The following is an 18,230-nucleotide window of genomic DNA, read 5'->3' as shown; positions in this document are numbered from 1 at the left end:
AATCCTAGCAGCAGTGGTGGGTTGAGTTTAAGGCCAATCCAGCTGGCCTGGAGGTTTTGCATGGATTTCTTATAGAGGGCTACCCGTACCAGAGCTTCCCTCATCCGAGTTAGGGTATGGTACTCTCGGATTTTCAGACTGTGTGCCAATGTATTCCATCTGCGTGTGCATGCTTGGACAACGTTGTCTCCTAACAGTCTCTCCATGTCCTCGAAATGAGCTATGGCTTGGGCCTGTTGATCCATATACCTTAATGAAGCTTGAGGGTCAGTGGAAAAATTTTGGTGTGCCGTGATTAGTGCAACTGGATCCCCTGGTTCTGGTCTGATGAGCAATGGCTCGTTCAGCTCTCGGTTCATGATTGCTTTGGCTTCTACTGCTCTTTTGTCCTCATGGTTCAGCCATGAGGCAAATGCCAATAATTGCATATCTCCCAAGGCCGTATTGGGATCCCATGAAACTACATTAGGCAGGGCCAGATTATGGAGGTAGAACTCCGCTAATTTGGCCCTATCCTCTGATGAGCTAGTACTGCAAACTTCAGTGAATTGCTGCGGGTCTTGGAGCTGAGAGATACCTCTTTGTGCCAAGGTATTGATCTAAAATTGCAGCCATTGGTCTTTCAAGTACAAGCCATAGGATTTGGCTGGCTGTCTGCATTGGATAACATCCATGGCCCAGCTGGCCATGCAGGCCAATTGTGCTTCTTTCTGCTGCAGCTGTTCTCTGAGAGCTTGCACCTCAATTTGTGCTCGCTGTTTTGCTTCCTGTAGAAGTGTGGTTGGCTCCCCAAGACCGGTGTTCAGTTCCTTTTTGCATTGCTGTTCCTCTGTGGTGTCCTTGGAGGATGTACCTGTCCCTGCCCTCAGCTCCTGTAGCTGCAATCTCAGCTTCTGGTTTTCTTCCTGTAGGAACACACGTTGGCAATTTGCCACGTGTTTGGCCATGGACAATTCACTTCTGGCCTCCTTGAGCTGCTCCTGTAAGGGACCTATGTCCGCCACACCCTTTGACTTGGCTATTTTCATCCACGTGTGTGTACGGACTCTTTCTTCCTCTAATGCAAAAAACAGTGGCACAGTAAATTTCTGAGGTATAATCTTGCCAGCCTCTAAAAAGTTGTAATATGAACTCAGACTTGGCTGAGGGCTGGGCTCTGGTATATGCTCTTTCTCCACTTCCTTTGGTGGCTCTACTTCACCCTCCCTTGGTGGTGATAAGGGTGCTTCTCCTTCCATTTTCTCAGTTTCTTTAAGCCTGGCTAAGGTTTCCTGTAGAGCATTTTCAGCATCCTGTAGCCGAGCTTTTTCAGTCAATTGGTCTAACTTTCCTTGCCACGTAGTTTTCTTCGGGCTTCCCCTCTCATAGGTGACTGATATCCTCGAGGGGGACCTTTCCTTGGGCGAAGTAGGGGCATCTTCAATGATGATTGGGCTGCTGGACGGAGGCTGTGGCTTGCCCGTCTTTATTCTCACACTTCTTCGAGCTTTAAAATATAGAGGGGTCTCCCTCTTTCTCTTCTCCTTTGGCTTAGGAGGTGTGCTGAGGGCGGCCAACACAGATGCTGCCTCCCTTTCCCGAATGTCAGCTTTCTTCTCCTTGGGTTTCACTTTTTTGGGGCTTCCTGTAGAAGACCCTGTTTTAGTCAATTTCGGGCTTCTTGTAGAAGACCCTTTTTCAGTAATTTTCGGGCTTCCTGTAGAAGCCGGTTTCAGCTTTCCTGTAGAAACAGGTGTCACCGCCTTGGTTTTCTTTGCTGCATGAGTTTTGCCTTTTGACTTGGTTGCGGTCACTGTCGAGGCACTCTTGCTGATGTGGACCTTCTCAGCCTTGTCCACTCTGCCTTGCAACCTTTTCTCTCTTGCTATCAAGATGGGTGTGTCATCTTTCTCCTTGTCACCCTTTTTCTCTTGTTTCTTTTCTTGATTTTTCTTCTGCTCTGTGGTCGAGGTCTTATGGCCTTTTTCTTTCTTTACTGCGGCCACTGACTCTTTCTCCTCACTGCTAGAAGAACCAAGCTCTTCGGTTAGCATATTTATATCCCCATCCTTTGTCAAATTCCTGAAGGCTTCCCATGAGAGAGGAACCTTGTATGTGTGGAGCGCATCCTCCACGAGGAGTTTGATCAGTCCATGGTGGGCTACCTGGTCTGGTGTGCCTTCTTTCAACTTGGTTGCACACTCAATCAGAGACTGTAGTAGAAAGTAGGGGAGACTGAGCTTGTTTTCTACTGGTAGCTCCATCTGGTGCCTTAATTCAATGAGTAACCAAAATTGGTACCCGTATACAATGCTAAAACGGCCTTCGCAGGTGATGTACTTCATAATTTGCAGGCTAACTTTATTCCACGGTGGCAGTAAACTGGTTCTACGAACCCCATTTTTGTCTTCTAAGAATTCCTCCTCTGGTGGAAAGAATTCTTTCTTAGCTTGTTGGCCCAATTTCCTTTCTTCTTTATCCCATGGTAATCCCATTGGGAGCTCCGTAACTCGGCTGACGAATTGTGGGGTGAGTTTGAGGCTTAAACCCCTGAAATTAACGGTGGCCAATGTTTTAGATTTCGGCCTTAGAGCTTGCAAAAACTCTTCTGCCACTTCGTCGTCATAGCCCTGCAATTTGTCACAGAAGGATATCCATTGCGCTCGTGTGAAGAGCTCCACCACCTCAGGATTTTCTCTTAACTTCGCTAAATCAGTGGGCTCCCTTCTGATGAACCTACCCGGCATGGCGAAAAACTGCTGCGTTAGCTGGAGGTGGAAAATGCGGGAGAAATTTGGTCTACTGAGACAGAGCGTAGGACTACGCCTCTGTCATACACATAATTCACAAAGCTTATCCCCTGAGAACCTTTAACACAGCTAATTACACTGACATCCTGTAGGACGACAGTTCATGCACGGCAGACAACAATTGCAACAATTTTCTACGACCAGACTGTAGACGACGATTCTGCCACCTTCAAAAACCAATTGCATGGAGAGTTCAGGCTTACCTTTTTAATCCGCCACCTTTTGACGTGAGGAACCCGACTTCCTGTAGAAACAACTTTCCTGTAGGAGCAGTGCGCGATTTCCGGGGGATACTGCAGTGGGTCTGCGCTCTTGGTGTTGCTTCACAGGCGTTCTGATGGCCAAAGACTCAGAGTATCGAGCTACAGAGGGATCCGGATGATCACTCGAGTCTCAAACGGTGGATGATAAATGCATGGGGTGGCAATCTAGCCGATTAGATTTGAATCGGCAGAATCCATGGCGCGGGGGTGAGCTGTCCCTGCCGGACCGTTGGACGACGTCATCCCATCATTTGCCTGCGAGTTCCCTTACTGCCGCATCATTCCTCGCAGATCCGCCGCTGTCTCTTCTGTTAAACTCGTTTTTTTTCGACGGGATTGTTCTCACGTGTGTACTGCCCATTTCTTTTGCCACGACCGCCACCCAAACATACGACTAGACCATTAACTAATCGACATGGCCAGTCGAATGGCCATACAACCGCTCAACCCATTCACTTCACACTTGCAAACATTTTCAAAGTAAAATTCATGCAATTCGACGGAAGAAAGGGTCGAGGCACTTACCTGTGCGGCCGCAACACGATTGTTCAGGCTCTTGGACGACGATGAGTGGATTTATTTGCTGCTGGTGGATTTGCACAGGCCCGGAGGTTCATATTCACAGGTCGCTGATGATGGATTTGATGCTTCAGCTGCATGCGCCCGCGTTTTCATTATATATGGTGTGCACTCTAGCGGGCTTAACTGTTACGTGACTCCTGCAAAATGTCCTGTAACAGTTTCTTCCTCCTCGGGTGCATGCTGCACGACGAAGGCAATGGCCCTACGATCACGCTCACAAAGCTCATGGATGGCTGGGATGGATATGGTATGACATCTCAACGTTTTTTTCATCTCAAAAATTTCTTTTCTCTTGATAACTCAATGATCTACTTTGATGGTGCAGGTAACTTCATTGCATGTCGACAAGGATGGTAGAAAGAGGTGACAACAATGTATAAGGGTGACAACAGTAGCTTGCATGCGTCCAAACCGATCCTTGGTCGTTAGATCTCCTCATAAAATGAATTTTGGGCCGTCCTAAACTTCTACAGGAAGTTTCCTGTAGAAATACAGAACTTCCTGTAGAAAGGTTGCGTTTCCTGTAGAAAGTCTGCACCTTCCTGTAGAAAGTCTGTATCTTCCTGTAGAAGACTCAAGCCATGATGAAATTGTGCACATACCTTGGAGAAAATGAGTATTCTTGGAGGAGGGGCTGGTGAGGTCTCCTGGCAGCATGATAAGGATCTCTGGCTTTGCGTTAAAAGACCTCCTCTCCTTCATAGAACACCTGCAACCTGCATGCATTTTCACATTATAAACTTGCTGTCCCTATCTTTTTGCTTATTGTTTTTTTTTTTTTTTGTGAAAGATAACAGGGGCGCCTCAATGAGGTTTTCACCCTTGCCATCTTCCTTAAGCGCCTCAGAGAGGTTTTCACTCAAGGGTCTTTTTTTTAAATCTCTTTTTTTTTTTTTTTTTGAAAGACAATAGGGGCGCCTCAACGAGGTTTTCACCCCTACCACCTGCCTTGGGAGCCTCAGAAAGGTTTTCACCCAAGGATATTTATTATTTTATTATTTTTTTTTTCTTTTTAGATCTTTCAGGGTATGCCCAAAGCAGAGGCAGAACCCTTCTCTATGACCAACACTGATTTCTCCATAGTTTTGATGAACTCTTGTCTTGAGAGAGGTTTCCTGTAGATCTTCAATCGATGCCCATTGACAAGCATGGGGATGGCTTCCTCATCAATGGTTCGAATAAGAACAGATCCATTGTCATGGCATTTTTCCACTGCATATGGTCCTAGCCATCTGGTTCTCAGCTTCCCCTTGAAATCTTTGTACCTGGAGTCATACAACAAGGCCCAATCTCCCCGCTGGAATTGCTTGTCATGGAGGTGTTGGTCATGCCACACCTTTCTCTGAAGTTGAACCACTTCTGAGTGAAGGAGGGCCTGCATCCGGTGCTCGTCCAGTCCATTCAGCTGCAATAACCTTTCTTGTTGTGCATGGCTGAGATCTAGATCTAGCTGAGCTGCCATCCTCAAAGTGTTGTACTCAAACTCAATGGACATCAAAGCTTTCTTCCCATAGACCAGCTCATAAGGTGTGAAGCCGGTGGTGGTCTTCCAGGTGGTGTTGTAAGCCCATGTGGCCTCAACCAGGCGATTTGCCCAATCTTTCCTACTGCTGCTCACCACCTTAGTCAAAATCCCTTCCAATGCTCTGTTGGTGACTTCCACTTGCCCATTTGCCTGTGGATGATAGGGGGTGGAAGTCCTATGCTTATCCTTGTGGTGAGCTAGTAGGTCTTCAATCAAGTTGGATGTGAACTGGCTCCCTTGATCGGTGACCAGCTCTCTTGGGTAGCCAAATTTGTAGAAGATGTTTTCTCTTAAGAACTCGGCCACCTTCTCTTCTGTTGCTGCCTTGATTGCTTTAGTCTCTGCCCACTTTGTCAGGTAGTCAGTGCACACAATGATGTAAGACCTTTGCCTCGAAGGAGGGTTGATTGGACCCACAAAATCCATACCACACTTCTCAAATGGCTCAAGAGTCACTTGAGGTTGGAGAGGCATCTCATCCCTTGGAGTCGGTTTCCCCATTCTTTGGCATCGGTCACATTGGCTGATATATCTTCTGACATCTTGATGAAGTGTGGGCCAATAGTAGCCTGCCTGCAGGATTTTGAAGTCAGTCCTCTTTGCTGCAAAATGTCCTCCATAAGGCCCATCATGACAGGTGAGGAGGATATCAAAGACTTCCTCCTCCCTTACACAATGCCTTAAGATCTGATCAGGGCCAAGCTTGAACAGATTGCCCCCGATCCAAGTAAATGAGGCACTTTTTCTGATGATTCTACTCTTCTCTCTTGAAGATAGGTGCGGAGGGAACTGTGCTGAAACAAGGTAGTTTGCTATATCAGCAAACCATGGAGAGAGTACTGAGATAGCAAACAGATGTTCATCGGGCATCTGGTCATCCACTGTTCCATCCTCATCTGCAGACAAATCCAATCTAGATAAAAAGTTAGCAACAACATTTTCTTTACCTGGTTTGTCAACAATGGTCAAATCAAACTGCTGCAACAAAAGTAACCATCTAATAATACGAGCATTCACATCTGGTTTATTCATTAAATATCTAATTGCAGCATGATCCGTATGTACAAAGGTTTGATAGCCAGTGATATAATGTCGGAGCTTGTTCAGTGCATGGACCACAGCCAAGTATTCTTTCTCGGTTACAGTGTAATTCAGTTCGGCTTTGGACAAGTTTTTGCTAACAAAGTAAATGGCATATGGAAGTTTTTGTTCAACTTGTCCTAAAGCTGCCCCTATGGCTTTGTTCGAGGCATCAGTGTGGATGTGGAAAGGTAGGACCCAGTTTGGGCCTCTCAAGATTGGGGCTGACACCAACTTGTCCTTTAATTCATTCAAAGCCCTCTGACAATCATCAGTCCATTTAAACTCCACATCTTTTGCCAACAGACCAAACAATGGCGAGGCTAGCTTGCTGAAGTCTTTAATGAATCTCCGGTAATACCCTGCTAATCCTAAGAAACTCCGAACATCCCTTACCTTTTGGGGAGGTGGAACCTTCTTGATGAGAGCAATTTTGTTAGGATCCACTTGTAACCCTTGGCAAGAAATGGTATGGCCTAGCACAGTCCCTTCAGTCATCAAGAATTCACATTTTTTAGGACTAAGGGACAGGTTCATCTCAATTCATTTGGTTAGGACCTTTCCTAGATTGGACAATGCTTCCTGGAAGTTGGACCCATAAGGAGTGAAGTCATCCATATAGATTTCCACCGCATCATGGACCAGCTCCGAGAAGATGCTCAAGACAGCTCTCTGGAAGGTAGCAGGAGCATTGCATAGCCCAAAGGGAAGAACTCGGTAGGCAAAGGTACCCCAAGGACAAGTGAAGGTGGTCTTATCTTGGTCTTCCGGGCTGATTTGGATTTGGTTGTACCCACTAAACCCATCCAGGAAAGAGAAAAACTTCTTTCCTGCCAGTCCATCCAACACTTGATCTATGAAAGGTAGAGGGAAATGGTATTTCTTGGTAGCTTTGTTTAGTTCTCGGTAGTCCACACAGATTCTCCACTTCCCATTTTTCTTGGGAACCAACACCAGAGGGGACACCCATTCACTATCTGAGATGGGGTAAATGAATCCGGCATCCAACAGTTTTTGCAATTCTTCCTTGACAATGTCCTTAAGGGCTGGATTCATTTTCCTCTGAGGTTGCCTAACCGGTTTACAACCCTCTTTGATGTATATGTGATGGGTACAAACCGAGGGATGGACTCCTTTCATCTCCTTATAGCTCCAAGCAAAAGCATCTAGATGGCTGGCCAACAGGCTACACAGCTCCTTTTCCTGGGAAGGAGATAGGGAGGAGCTGATCTTTAACGTTCTCTCAGGGCCGAACTCCACATTCTTGACTCTGGGAGTGACAGGGTTGGTGGCACAAAGGTCCACTAAGGTGCTGGCTTGGGCGTCCTCCACCAATTTCTCTAAGGATAGTGCACTGGAAGGTGGATTTTGGATCAAAGTCTCAATCAAGTCATCCTCGGTTGGGGGGTCTCTTCTAGTGGTATCTAGGGTGCACAAAGGTGCTGAGTACACCTCATCCTCTTCTCCTTCCTCCAACCATAGTGGTAAGTCATGCTCTAAGGAGGGTTGGGCAGGAGGGTATAGGACTAACTGCTTGGACATAGGACCGTTTTTGATGGTAATGTTTCCTGCACGACAACTTATGTAAGCATCTGCAGTGGCTAACCAAGGCCTTCCCAAAATAAGAGGATATCCAGTAAGCTTTGCCTTGGGTTGCAGAACCAAGAAATCTGCAGGGTATTCCCAAGAGTCGACAGAGACCAAGACATCCTCCACAATCCCTTCGGGAGTCACAGTGGAGCGATCTGCTAGTTGCAGTACTGTCGAGGTCTTCCTCAAGGAACCCTGAAGATTGAGTTTGAGCATGGTATCCCTGGTCATCACATTAATGGCAGCCCCCAGATCAATCAAGGTGTGAGGTATGATGGTGCCATTGATGTGGACATCTACTACAGGACTCCCAGGATCTAGGTACTTTGGGCAGATGACTTGTCCTAACATAAGGTCAGACAGTTGTCCTAAGACATTGATGGTTGAAGCATCTCTCTGTCGCCTGCCTGGGTGTTTGAAACACTTTTCCTTAACCAGTTTGTTGTATATTGGCACATCCTTGATGGCTTGGAGAAGTGGTATTTTCACACACAACTGCTTGAGCTCTCCCAAAAGCTCATCCTCCTCTGGGTTGGGTTGTGTGGTGGCTGTTAGTCTCTCAGGAAAGGGTGGAATAGCCTTTGGTTCACTTTCCTGTTTGTCCTCCTCGTCCTCTGGGGGAGGAGGTTGGCGATCCGGAAGAGTCTTTCCAGATCGAAGATTGATCTCCTGGATCTCCACAGCATAGGTAGGGCATGAAGTTTCCCCAGTGTATACCTACTAGGCCTGTCTATTGTTGGGGTTCGGGTTCGATTGAGCAGGAATTTGAGGTTGCCTTGGAGGAGCAGGAGGTAATGGTTGAGGTTGAACTGGTGGTGGAGGCAAAATGGCAGGAGGAGTGTTGTACTGGGGCCTCCACCCCGACTGAGGTGCATTCCACTGAGGCTGTGGCTGGGCATGTGAATGATATGAATGAGTAGTGGGTTGAGTAGGGTATTGAGGTGGATAAGACCATGGAGGAGGCATAGACCAGGAAGGATGAGCAGGGGGACCCCAGGAAGACATAGGAGTCGATTGGTTGGGGCTGTAATAAGCTTGAGGTGCCCCTTGCATCCCTTGCTGGTAAGGTCTAGGTCCTTGTCGCCTCCTTTGGTTGAGGAAATAGAGAGGTTCAGTGGGAGCTTCTGTCCCTTGGTACATAGCTTTAAGTCCAGGTAAGGTTGGGCATTGATTTGTGGGATGGTCCTCCTCACAAACGAAGCACACTTCAACCGAATGCAATGGGCATTCGTTCTTAGGGTGTCTCCTTGTACATCTAGGACAGAAGATAGCCAAGGCCCTCTCAGCTTCTTCCTTCTTCTGATGGATCCTGAATGTGTCCAGTTGCATGGCAATGGTCTGTCTCACCTCACTCTTAAGATCTTCTAATTGATTTGCAAACTCATGCTTGGAGAAAGGAATACTAGCTAAGAGAAGGTTTCCTCTACCTCGTTTCCGGGCTGCCCTAGAGTGGTTTCTGAACACAGTCTTGATGTCCTCATAAGGCAGTTGGTAAATATCTCCCCCAGTTAACATGTGAAGGGTATCTAAAAGGTCTTCAGGGACTCCTCGGAGCAGGACCAACTTGAGGGATTCAGGGTCAAGTGTGCACCTGGCCCGCTTATATCTAAGTTGAAACCTCTCCTCATAATCCTCTAAGGACTCATCATTTCCCATGGTCATCCGAAAGATTTCTCCCTTGGTTTCCTTGGACCTACAGTAGTCCCGGTACTTGGTATTGAAAGCTTTCTGCATCTGAGCCCAAGTGGTGATACTATTCCCTGGTAAGCCCATGAACCAGCGTAATGCTGCATCCTTAAGAGTTGAGGGAAGAGTTTCAGCTTCTGCTCATCTTCAGTATAGTCATAGGTTCTACAAAGGACATCAAACTCAAACAGGAATGTATCAGGGTCTTCAGTAGTCAGTCCATGGAAGTGAGGCAGAGCAGAGGGGCTAATGTTTTTCATTTTCATGTCTCCATTGGTTTCTCGGATGGGGAAGGCACCTTCTATTCTCTCATATTCTCCTCTATTGTCAGCCATAGCTTCAGATGGGATGGTCTCTAATTCTTCTTCTGCTATAGGATCTTTGTATATCTCAGGAGGTTCACCTATAGGTTCTTCTGGATCACTGTCACCGAAGAAGAGAGAAGGGTGACTCAGTGATGTGGTGGGGGTGTTGGGTAGGAATTTGCCTGTTTTATCTCGGTTCCTACGAGGCATGAAATGGAAAGACTTTTTGATTGCTTTTGCTTTTTTCTTTGGTACCTGCAAAACTGAAACAGATTGATCTATACTAACTATCTTGCTGAAATAAAAATGCAGAATTGAAATGAAAGCAGGAAAGGACTAATCTACTTTGCTCAAATGGAATTGCAGGAATGGAAATGCTAGTCTACGCTTGCAGAATTGAAAGGCTAATCTATGCTTGCAAAATTGAAATTGCGGAATTGAAATGCTAATCTATGAAAACAGGAAATGTCTATGCTACTTTTGCAGAATGGAAATGAAATAAACTACTTAGCAGAAGGCGAGAGTAAGAAAATAGAAGAAAAGGAACAATTACTAATACTCTGACGCTTCCCCGGCAACGGCGCCAAAAAGATGGTGGGCTCCAGTATTGTAGCAATAATGCTACAACTCCTGGAGCTTCCTTCTCTAATTTTATCAACCCGGTAGTTCGTAACAAACTTGGAAGTGACGGTGCTGTATGCACAAGTACTAGCTCTTGTCACAGCTATCACTTGGTCAGCTGGCACAAGTCCGCTAGGGCTCAAGCCAACTTCTATATGTTCTGAGAAGAAGCTTTCTAAATGATGAACGAAGGCTATCTCAAAGGAAATTAACCTACTTTGCAAGAATGAACTGAAAGCCAACCAAACATGGAAACCCTAGTAAACCCTAATCTGACTAGCTTAATCCTTATGATGAAATGGTGGGAATGCAACTTCTAGAAATGATGCCATTACTTCTAGTGAGATGAGATGCATGAATTTAAACTACTTCTATTGAAGAGAACACGTTTTTGTATTTTTTCTCAAGTGGGTGGAGTTATTATGATTGTGCTTCTTACTGGGTCTTGACTGTGCAGGGGTAGTTCAAAGGGAAGGAATGCTTGGGAACGGTCAGGAGGACTCTGAGAGGTTCCAGGGGATCCCTCACATCATTCCACAGAAGTCCACAACGTTCAGGTGCTTGGCAACCGTGTTTGCAGGCTTCTACAGGATGTCTGCAGGGGATCCTATAGGAAGCTCGGGATTTCTACAGGAAGTCTGCTAACTTCTACAGGATGTTCTGCAGTCGGAGTTTTGGGTGATGGAGGAGTGAAGGAGCTGTATGGATGGATGGGTAAGATGAAAGAGGAGCTTGAGATGGCCTATGGACAGAGAGATGAGGTGGGGAAGGTGTGTGTAAAGCTGGCTGGTCTAGAGGAGGATAGTAGTAGCGGAAGGTCAAAAAGATTGAGCAACGTGGGCAGTAGAAGGGTTGGAAGGCAAATGAGCTGAACAGAGGATGCGTAGGTGTCTTAGGCATGGTTTAGAAGAAAAAGAACACGATGAAGTGGTGCTGCGCAGTGTAAATGAAACAAATCACCCTTATCTTGCATGTAAACGAAAGTTCACCAACCTATTCTAACTGTTTTATTGGGAATCAAAGAACAGCAATGTAAGTTGAAAGGAAACCGTGCATGATGCTGAACCAAAGAGTCATTACTCAAGATATAATCGCATGGACAATTCTTCAATCGAAAACATTACATCAATACTTGCATGCATATGTTAAAACAATGTTTTTGGCAGTTGGCACGGTCTACACTTCCGGTCCCCAAACAGAGGTGAAAGTGAGAATGCATTCAACCTTTTTTGAACTCAACGTAATTTCAATCTCCCTACGCTAATTCTGAACTACTGAAACAACTGCATTCATGAAACTAACCTACATAACCAAACCGAAATAGTCAACTCAGCAAACTATATTTTTCAAGTGCATGTAAAGGAAAGAAATGCAATGATAAAAGAAAGACAAGTAACAATACAAAAAGAAGGAGGTCTATTGCTCTCAGGTTGGGCCCTAACCTGAGAGCTATAGCTCCCCTAAGAACTCAGAATCGAATCCAAATCTTCCTACCTTTTATTAAAAGATCATAATCATAAGTCTAACAACATGCCAAAATTGGCTTACAAAGAGCAAAAACAGAGCTACAGCTCGTAATCCAAAATCTACAACAAAGGTTCAAGAGTCCTCTCGAAGGCTACAGCCTCAATATTTATACATGATGAGGGCCAAGCTGGCCTCCTCAATTAGTGGGGCTTGGCTGTCCAACTAAAAGTAAACTGCTATTCCTGTAGAATACGTTGGCTGCCTTCTAGCTCGGTGGTGATAGCTATTGGATCTCAGAGTTGGGGTGGAGATCACGAGGAAGGTCATTCAAGGCTGTGGACAACCTCCCTATAAACCCGCAATGCCACCTTGGCTATCTCCTTGTCTTCATTTGCGTGGTCTTTGCTCCATTTAATGTCAAAAAACCTGAAATCATCATGTATTAGCCACATAGGCATAATGACTGCCCTTCTTCCTACAAATAACATGAATATACTAAGAAATGATGCATAAGTGATAAAAAATGAAGGGTTGATAAAGGTAAGTAGGCCAAATGAGCCCAAATTGTTACCAAAATTTGGGGCTCATCAACAACAGACCACATTTATAGATGATTTTGAATTTGAATCCAACCGTTCCCTCCAAATTTTTATCATTAATGGATCTTTAGTGGAAAATTTCCAAAGATATGTACATAAATGCATCTTCCTTGCTCCTTTCAACGTAAATTTTTCTATCCAATCATCTACAGTTCTTTCAATGGTCATTTGTTGGCCAGGCCACATGGCACCCATCCTTGTGGTGCAGCTTCTTTGGCACAACTCCCCTCTGCCCCTACTTCCATCCATCGTGCAACCCTCTTGCTTCATCTTTCCCACTTTTGCGCAATGTAGTTTATAGTCGCATAATTCCTTGTAGCTGCCTAGAGTACTAAGACTATCTCACCATCACATAGTCATTGCATAGGGGCGAGATCACCCCTGTACAGTGTAGGTTTTAACCCTATACAAAAATTACCTGCATACGAATTCTTAAACAAAGAAAATAAACAATGCGAGAGCATAACCCATAAAACACATATGCACAAAGATTTTTTCCCTGGATCCCAAAACTGGGACTACCAGCTTGATTTTTCATTATGTTCCTTTCAATGTTACAATACATATTTATACATGCCGAAGCATCCAATACCATGGACCGAAAAACCATCGCGTCCAATACCATGTGCGAAAATCATGCACAAAACCATAGGTAGGTTCGCCCAACCTAATATAGGGTCCAAAAAAAATTTTCCCGGGGCGCTGCCTCGGACCCCGTAGAGGGGGGCTACCCGCCCCCCTCAAACCCCCAGATAGGGGGGGCTGCCGCCCCCCCTGTGACCCCCCCGCTGCACAATCGGCGCAACGAAGGGGGGGCTACCGCCCCCCTCTAACCCCCCGTTTAACTACGTAGGTTAGTCGTGGAAAGAATATAACACAACCCAACAATCTCCCACTTGTTGTTTTCTTTCCACAAGGGGCCACAGGAGAGCTTAGTCATTTTTCCAACCCTGAAATACCCATTGTTTCTCTACACCAAGAGAACTTCTCAGAGCTCATAGATTTTGTCAATGCATCTGCAGTATTCTTCAAAGTGTCCACCTTTACCAGCAACACCTTTTTGTCTTCTATCATATCCCTCACAAAGTGATATTGAACATCAATGTGCTTTGTCTTTGAATGATAAGCAGGGTTCTTTGCCAAGAAAATTGCACTTTGGCTGTCACAGTCTATTCTTATAGCTCCCTGTACTAACCCCATACTTGAACACAATCTCTGCAACCAAACTGCTTCCTTGCTTGCATGAGTGGCTGCCATGTATTCTGCCTCTGTAGTTGATAGTGCCACTACAGATTGTTTCTTACTCATCCAACTGACTGCACCTCCAAATAGGTTAAACACATACCCACTTGTAGATCTTCTCTGATCCAGATCTCCAGCCCAGTCTGCATCAACAAAACCATGAATATCCAACACTCTGTCCAATCCTGGTCTTCCTTGGTAGCACAAACCATAATCACTAGTGCCACGCAAATACCTGAAAACCCGCTTCACTGCTGTCCAGTGCTCCTTCCCAGGTTTTGACATAAACCTGCTCAATACTCCCACTGCATGTGCAATGTCTGGTCTAGTACAGACCATTGCATACATCAGGCTACCGACTGCACATGCATATGGAACACGGGACATGTCCTCTTCCTCTTCTTGTGTCTTGGGACACTGTTCAACAGATAACCTCACACCTACAGGAATAGGAACCTTCACCGGTTTACTATCCTGCATATTAAACCTCTGCAGTATTGTCTCGACATACTTCCTCTGGTTTAACAAGAGCTTCCTCTTTGCCCGATCTCTTTTAATTTCCATGCCCAAAATATAGTTTGCAGCACCAAGATCTTTCATGTCAAATTTGGAGGACAATTGGGTCTTCAAATCCTGGATAACTTCTTTGTCATTTCCAACCAGCAACATATCATCCACATACAGGACCAGATAAATAACACGATCACCAATTAATTTAAAATACACACAATGATCTGCTTTACTTCTGGTGAAGCCAAGTCCCCGTATAAATGTATCAAATTTCTGATACCACATCCTTGGTGACTGTTTTAACCCATAAAGAGACTTCTTTAACTTGCATACCAGTTCTTTCTTACCCTTCACCACAAAGCCTTCAGGTTGCTTCATGTAGATTTCCTCTTCCAAATCCCCATGAAGAAATGTTGTCTTCACATCCATCTGTTATACCTCAAAATCAAAAGCAGCAGCAACAGATAAAAGTAATCTAATAGAAGCTACCTTGGCAACAGGAGAAAAAATATCACCAAAATCAATTCCCGGCACCTGGGAATAACCTTTTGCTACCAACCGAGCTTTGTATTTCTCCACCTTTCCTTCTGCATTAGTCTTCTTCTTGAACACCCATTTGCTGCCAATGGGTTTCCTTCCAGCCGGCAACTCTACCAGATCCCAAGCCTCATTTTTGTGCAAAGATGCCATTTCATCAACCATGGCCTCTTTCCAGAGTTTTCCATCCTCTGAATCCACTGCTTCCTTCACAGTTCTGGGATCATCATCAGTAACAGACAAAGCAAAATTTGAACTGAAAGCAGATGGACTATACCTTTCTGGCTGCCTTCTTTCTCGACCTGATCTTCTCACAGCCGGAGTTAGTGGCTCTTCATCTTCTGATTCCTCCTCTGCTGCAGAGTCTGATTCTTCCTCCTTTGGCTCAAACTCTATCTTCTCAGGTTCCTTTGGTTGGACTTCATGTTGAATAACATCTTTTACCTCTATGAACACCACATCTCGGCTGTACACAACCTTCCGTGTGACTGGGTTCCAAAGCTTATAACCCTTTAAACCATCCTTATACCCAATAAAGATGCACTTTTCAGATTTACTATCCAACTTGGTTCGTTTCTCCTTTGGAACATGTACATATGCAACACATCCAAATACCCTCAGATGTGAAAGAGAGGGTTTCTCACCAGTACATACTTCTTGTGGAGTCTTATCCTCCAACGCTGATGAAGGTGATCTGTTGATCAGGTAACATGCAGTATCCACCGCCTCTGCCCAGAATTCCTGTCCTAACCCGACACCACTGAGCATGCTTCTTGCCCTTTCCATCAACGTCTTGTTCATTCTTTCTGCGACTCCATTTTGCTGAGGTGTATATGGAGTAGTCTTCTGCCGTGCTATACCACACTTCTTACAAAATTCTTCAAATTCCTTGCTGCAAAATTCTCCACCATTATCTGTCCTCAGCACCTTTATCTTCTTCTCTGTCTGATTTTCCACCAGAGCCTTAAATTCTTTAAACCTGTCAAAGACTTTAGATTTCTTCTTAAGGAAATATATCCATGTATTCCTTGAGAAGTCATCTATGAATGATACATAGTACACAGACTTACCCAGTGATGGAACCTTCACAGGTCCAAACACATCACTATGCACAAGCTCTAATATCTGTTTCGTCCTCTTACCACCAGAGGGGAAACTCACTCGATTCTGCTTCCCATACACACAATTTTCACAGAAATCAAATTCCAGAGAGCTATCATTCATACCTTCTACCATACCTTTACTATGAAGTATTCGAAGGCCCTTCTCTCCAATATGTCCAAGCCTTTGATGCCACAACATGGTCTTCTCTCCAGAGACCACTCGATTTTCTACTCCATTTTCAGGAACCATAGAACTATTGCACCCATCAACAACAGTGCTACCTTGCAGTTTGTACAGAGTTCCAGTCCGAACTCCCCGAATCAATATCAGTGCTCCTTGAACCATCTTGTAGGTATCTTTCTTGAACACCGTCTTTACACCTGAATCATCCAACTTGCTTACAGAAATCAGATTTCTGGCCAATGCAGGAATATGTAGAACACCCAGAAGTGTTCTAACCCTTCCACCTTGCAACTTCAACTTTACTTTTCCCCGACCAATGATTCTAGCCTTCCTATCATCTCCTAAGAAGACATCACAACCATCGTATTTCTCATACTCGCAGAACCACTCTCTATGGGGAGTGAAGTGAAAGGATGCACCTGAGTCAATCAACCATGCCTCATGATCTACATGTGTACTTGAAGAAGCCAAGTACACATCCCCACCTTCATCTGAGGTGGTTTTCGCCTCTGCAGAAGGAGCATCATCAGATCCCTTTCCTTTATCAGGAGCTTTAGATTTAAAATCCCTTCTGAAGTGCCCTTCCTTTTCGCATTTCCAGCACACCACCTTTGTAGGTTTTCCTGGAGATTTAGATCTCCCTCTAGATTTAGATCTCCCACTCGATGACTTATTTTTGTTTCTGTTCTGGGACCGTCCTCGTACAGACAAGGCATCACCATTCTGGTTGTCCATATTCTTCCGTCTCATCTCCTCTGTCAGCAAGGCTGAGACTATTTCATCAAACTGCAAAGCAATTGCATTGCTACCTATTGCAATAACCAGACTATCCCACGAATCTGGTAGAGAACACAATAGACTGATGCACTTATCTTCATCTGAAATTTTAATATCAACAGATAATAATTGACTTATCACAGTATTAAACGCATTCAGATGCTCTTTCACCGAGTCTCCATCTTTCATCCTCAGGTTATATAGCTTTTTCCGCAGGAACAATTTATTCACCAGAGACTTAGATTGGTACAAAGTCCCTAACTTGACCCACAAAGCCTTCGCCGTAGCTTCCCCTGATACATTCAACAATACTGAATCTGAGACACACAATCGTATTGTGCTCTTTGCCTTCCGATCTAACTTCTTCCATTCTTCATCGGTCACTCCCGATGGTTTAGTACCCGGATCTACTGTGATCCACTGATCTTTATCCACCAACAGATCCTCCATCTTGAGTTTCCACAACTCAAAATTCTGACCATTGAACTTCTCAATCTCGATCTTTCCACTGCTCGCCATCTTCTTTCACCACCAGAATCGATCTCGCAGATCTCCCACTGAACAGGGTCTACCACAGGCCCGAGCGAAACCCCTCAGCAACAAAGGCGTCCCCTTGAAGCCAAAACAACTCTGATACCAAATGTAGGTTTTAACCCTATACAGAAATTACCTGCATACGAATTCTTAAACAAAGAAAATAAACAATGCGAGAGCATAACCCATAAAACACATATGCACAGAGATTTTTTCCCTGGATCCCAAAACTGGGACTACCAGCTTGATTTTTCATTATGTTCCTTTCAATGTTACAATACATATTTATACATGCCGAAGCATCCAATACCATGGACCGAAAAACCATCGCGTCCAATACCATGTGCGAAAATCATGCACAAAACCATAGGTAGGTTCGCCCAACCTAATATAGGGTCCAAAAAATTTTTTCCCGGGGCGCTGCCCCGGACCCCGTAGAGGGGGGCTACCCGCCCCCCTCAAACCCCCCAAACAGGGGGGGCTGCCGCCCCCCCTGTGACCCCCCCACTGCGCAATCGGCGCAACGAAGGGGGGCTTCCGCTCCCCTCTAACCCCCCGTTTAACTATGTAGGTTAGTCGTGGAAAGAATATAACACAACCCAACATACATATTCAATCAACTGCCATTGACTTTACCTAGAAATAATTCCTCGTCCAGCTTTACGAGCTGAACTGCGCCACCATCTATAATGACTTTGATGACATAAGGTCCTAGCCAATGCATCTGAAACTTCCCCGGGAATTTTGTAAATTTGCTGTCATATAGAAATACCAGATCGTTAATTTGGAAGGTGTGTTGTTTTATATGGCAATCATGCCATGCCTTTTCATGATCC

Source organism: Pinus tabuliformis, chromosome 7 (assembly GCF_031772625.1).
Source record: "Pinus tabuliformis cultivar Carrire ecotype Pingquan chromosome 7, CPIR1, whole genome shotgun sequence".
Classification (NCBI taxonomy): domain Eukaryota; kingdom Viridiplantae; phylum Streptophyta; class Pinopsida; order Pinales; family Pinaceae; genus Pinus; species Pinus tabuliformis.
Note: the sequence above shows the minus strand (reverse complement) of the source record.